Here is a 5,251-nt window from a genome sequence, read left to right on the forward strand (position 1 = left end):
ACGGAGCCAGGACAACATTTCGAGGGATGGTGGTACGTGATCAGCCCGGCGAATATTGCAGACGAAACGGACGCACATATTATGAACACGTTGTAGTCTCTGCGCCGAAGTAACGCTTAGGTCAGTAAGCAGAATATCACAGTAATCGAAGTGGGGCATCACGAGTGTTTGCACTAACATTTTTTCATGGAAAAGGGTAGAAAATTCTTTAATCGTTTAAACGAGTGGATTAATGAGAATACTTTTTTTTTGTAGGTTTCTGCAACTTGAATGTTCCAATTTAAACTTTTATCCATATAAATACCTAGATTCTTTACTGATTCACTGAACAGAATTTCGGTGCCGTGTATTTTAATCGGGGACAAATTTGGTATGGTAATAGTGCTTAACAAACGTGAATGGCCCACAATGATTGACTGTGATTTTTCTGGATTTAGTTTAAGTCGGAATTTCCGTGCCCATGTCCAGATTGAGTCCAGATCGTCATTAATTTTAGTTATTGCATCACTTATTTCATCAATGTGGAATTTTATGTATATTTGAAGGTCGTCTGCATAGAGATGGAGTCGGCAGTACTTTAGAGATTCTGATATGTCGTTGATATAAATTGTAAATAGTAAAGGGCCAAGAACTGATCCCTGTGGGATCCCTGACCTCACGGCCTGCCAAGAGGAAAAACGATTTCCAGCTATCACACTTTGTTGGCGGCCATTAAGGTAAGAGGCAAACCACAGGACAACGTGCTCTTCTAGGTGTAGTCTTCTCAGTTTACATATTAACAAGTCAATGTCTACAGAATCGAAGGCTTTGCTGAAGTGAAGTAAAGTCATTATTGTCAATTTACATTCGTCCCGGGCCTCGCGTAGGTCTTCCGTGATTTTAAGTAATGCTGTACTTGTGTTATGTCCGGCCCTGAAACCTGATTGATAAGAGTCGAGAAGTTTGTATTTGTTTAAGTATTCTGTCAGTTGCTTGTGTACAATGCGTTCCAATGCTTTGGATAGGGCAGGTAGGATGCTGATAGGTCTGTAGTCGTTATAAGATGTCCGTGTTTTGGTCTTGGGAATTGGGTGGACAAAAGCGAGTTTCTATTGCTGTGGGTAAGTCGAAGTCATAATTGAGGCATTGAAAATGTGGGTCATAGTCGGTAGTATTACGTCTATGATTTTGTTTAATAACGAAATATTGACGTGGTCTGATCCTTCTGCTTTAGTTGTGATTCGTAGAGGTACATTAAAACTTATTGTGTTTCTCTTTGTAAGTGTGAAAACATCACGACAATAAATGCAATAGTTTCAGAAATATAGCTATTTATTTTTCGTCAGGTCTTTCCCGGACACCCTGTATTTTAATTTATTTCTAAATTGTAAAAATTAGAATAAACAAATTAGAAATAGCTATCATATTTAACATTGTGACAAAGGGTCATGCTACCCAAATATTCAAGTGTTGAAAATACCAGAAACGTAATTTTTTAATAAATACTCGTTTCTTATTTCCTTTCGAAGTGTCAGCTTGATATTGTTTTTCGGAGACATTAGCGCTTGTAGCAGCAGTGAGAATTTCCTTTATTTTGTTATTTTCCCTTTCTCTGTCTAGAATGTAATAAAATTGAAGACTCTTACGAGTGGAAGCATCTCCCATTAGAACCAGAAGTGTACACTTAAGAGTGGTTTTTTCCTCGACCATAAACGACAATGCAAATTTGATTACAACCTCGATTACTTCACGCTGCATGGCTGTAGCACTCCACAATAATGATTTCGATTTTAAAAACTATTTGCTACGTAATGAGATTCATTTGTTTGAATATTTTATAAGATGCTCGTCGATCTAATTTATATCATGCTCTTTAATGGGACCTCTCTCAATTATTACGACATATTTTCGGAGAAATTGGAAGGCAATGTGAAAGTTACAGGGTTTGCCTCAATGATCTGAATAATAGGAATTGATTAAAGGTTACGAGAGTGTTTTATAACTCAATAATTTCTGAATAATGGCAATTCTATATAGAAACATTTTAGAAACGAAATAAAGTATATGTATTTCGTCTGTATTTTCGTACTTTGAAGATAATTTCACAGCAATAAATAGAGTAAATATTTCCTTCAACATCGGGAATTATCTCTAACGACAATCATTCTCAAAAATTAAATTACTCCCAGCGATTGTTACGGGAAATAATGTAGATGGAGTCTAGATAATATGGAAGGTGCTTGTTAAACGAAACTTTGTTAAATAAAATTCTTCTACATGCAACAACCCTATTACAATTCCCACCAGTGGCGCCAACTTACATGAGCCCGTGGAGCCCGAGCCCACCCAATAATTTGTCGTATCATTATTATCATTAGTATTATTTTATTATTATTATTATTATTATTATTATTATTATTATTATTATTATTATTATTATTTATATATATTATTTTAATGTACCGAAGTACATATGATATTTCCATGCAGATATTCTGCGTCAGATATTTAAGACGGCGCTTATTCCGTCGGATCTCGGCCAACTAGTCACTCATAACGAGTGCACCTCAGCACATGTGTGGACTTCAGTCCTACGTTCATAGACATCTATGACGTAGTGCAGAGGGCGGCCACTAGAGGGAACCCAAGAGTTGGAACTTAATCTGAGACGATTCTGTCCCACGCCGGGGTGGGTATCCGGTGTGGCTTAGTGGATAAAGCATCAGCACGAAGAGCTGAAAACCCGGGTTCAAGTCCCGGCGCCGGAGAGAATTTTTCTCCGTTCCATTACTCTTTCATCGCATTATTATTATTATTATTATTATTATTATTATTATTATTATTATTATATACTTACTTACAAATGGCTTTTAAGGAACCCGAAGGTTCATTGCCGCCCTCACATAAGCCCTCCAGCGGTCCCTATCCTGTGCAAGATTAATCCAGTCTCTATCATCATACCCCACCTCCCTCAAATCCATTTTAATATTATCCTCCCATCTACGTCTCGGCCTCCCTAAAGGTCTTTTTCCCTCCGGTCTCCCAACTAACACTCTATATGCATTTCTGGATTCGCCCATACGTGCTACATGCCCTGCCCATCTCAAACGTCTGGATTTCAAGTTCCTAATTATGTCAGGTGAAGAATACAATGCGTGCAGTTCTGTGTTGTGTAACTTTCTCCATTCTCCTGTAACTTCATCCCGCTTAGCCCCAAATATTTTCCTAAGCACCTTATTCTCAAACACCCTTAACCTATGTTCCTCTCTCAGAGTGAGAGTCCAAGTTTCACAGCCATATAGAACAACCGGTAATATAACTGTTTTATAAATTCTAACTTTCAGATTTTTGGACAGCAGACTGGATGATAAGAGCTTCTCAACCGAATAATAACAGGCATTTCCCATATTTATTCTGCGTTTAATTTCCTCCCGAGTGTCATTTACATTTGTTACTGTTGCTCCAAGATATTTGAATTTTTCCACCTCTTCGAAGGATAAATCTCCAATATTTATATTTCCATTTCGTACAATATTCCCGTCACGAGACATAATCATATACTTTGTCTTTTCGGGATTTACTTCCAAACCGATCGCTTTACTTGCTTCAAGTAAAATTTCCGTGTTTTCCCTAACCGTTTGTGTATTTTCTCCTAACATATTCACGTCATCTGCATAGACAAGAAGCTGATGTAGCCCGTTCAATTCCAAACCCTGCCTGTTATCCTGAACTTTCCTAATGGCATATTCTAAAGCGAAGTTAAAAAGTAAAGGTGATAGTGCATCTCCCTGCTTTAGCCCGCAGTGAATTGGAAAAGGATCAGATAGAAACTGACCTATACGGACTCTGCTGTATGTTTCACTGAGACACATTTTAATTAATCGAACTAGTTTCTTGGGAATACCAAATTCAATAAGAATATCATATAATACTTCCCTCTTAACCGAGTCATATGCCTTTTTGAAATCTATGAATAACTGATGTACTGTACCCTTATACTCCCATTTTTTCTCCATTATCTGCCGAATACAAAAAATCTGATCAATAGTAGATCTATTACGCCGAAAACCGCACTGATGATCCCCAATAATTTCATCTATGTACGGAGTTAATCTCCTCAAAAGAATATTGGACAAAATTTTGTACGACGTCAACAAAAGTGATATTCCTCGAAAGTTACCACAGTTCGTTTTGTCCCCCTTTTTAAAAATAGGTACAATTATGGACTCCTTCCATTGTTCTGGTACAATTTCCTTTTCCCAAATAGCAAGTACAAGTTTATAAATTTCGCTATATAATGCACTTCCACCCTCTTGTATTAATTCTGCTGGAATTTGATCGATACCTGGAGACTTGTACTTTTTCAGATTTTCTATCGCAATTTCGACTTCTGAAATCGTGGGTTCGGGTATAAATGGCTCAGCAGTTTGTATTTCAATATCGTCCCGATCATTTCTATTTGGCCTATGTACATTTAGTAGTTGCGCAAAATAGTTTTTCCATCTGTTTAGGATTGATGAAGAGTCTGCAAGCAAGTCACCATTCTCATCCTTGATCACGTTTACCCTTGACTGATATCCGTTCTTAAATTCCTTTATACCCTTATATAAATCTCGAATGTTTTTATTCTTACTATTTGTTTCTACCTCATTCAGTTTTTCCTTCAAGTAACCTCTCTTTTTATTCCTAAGTGTACGACTTGCTTCCCGTCTTTCATTGAAATAATTATCTCTATTCTCCTCAACTGGATCCTGTAAGAATTTCAATTTTGCCTGTTTCCTTCTTTCTACTACCATGCAACAATGTTCATCAAACCACGGTTTCTTTTTCTTAGTTTCATAATAACCTATGCTCTGCTCAGCTGCAATTTTGATACTATCTCTGATATTTTCCCACACGCTATTAACATCTAATTCTTTCTCAACTTCGTCGGAACTTTCTAAAGTGGCAAACCTATTCGAAATTTCGACCTGATAATTTTGCTTAGCTTCCTCGTCCTTTAATTTCAAAATATTGAATTTAGTAATATTAACTTGTTGCTCTACTCGCTTGGCTACTGATAATCTTTCTCTTAATTCTCCAATCACCAAATAATGGTCAGAATTACAGTCTGCACCTCTGAAAGTTCGAATATCTACTATACTAGTATGTCTCCGTTTATCTATCAAGACGTGATCTATTTGGTTGTGTGTCAATCCATCTGGAGAAGTCCAAGTATATTTATGTATATCCTTATGGGGGAATGTTGTACTTTTGACAATTAAATTTTTCG

General features: G+C 36.9%; 1 non-coding gene across 1 annotated transcript; it reads left to right on the forward strand.

Annotated features, from left to right (window-relative positions):
* Positions 1-2,675: 2,675 nt before the first annotated feature.
* On the forward strand, positions 2,676-2,747 carry TRNAF-GAA (transfer RNA phenylalanine (anticodon GAA)). Its single transcript has one exon. It is a non-coding gene; the product is annotated as a tRNA-Phe (tRNA).
* The last annotated feature ends 2,504 nt before the right edge of the window (positions 2,748-5,251 follow it).

Source organism: Periplaneta americana, chromosome 1 (genome assembly GCF_040183065.1).
Source record: "Periplaneta americana isolate PAMFEO1 chromosome 1, P.americana_PAMFEO1_priV1, whole genome shotgun sequence".
In the NCBI taxonomy this organism is placed as follows: Eukaryota; Metazoa; Arthropoda; class Insecta; order Blattodea; family Blattidae; genus Periplaneta; species Periplaneta americana.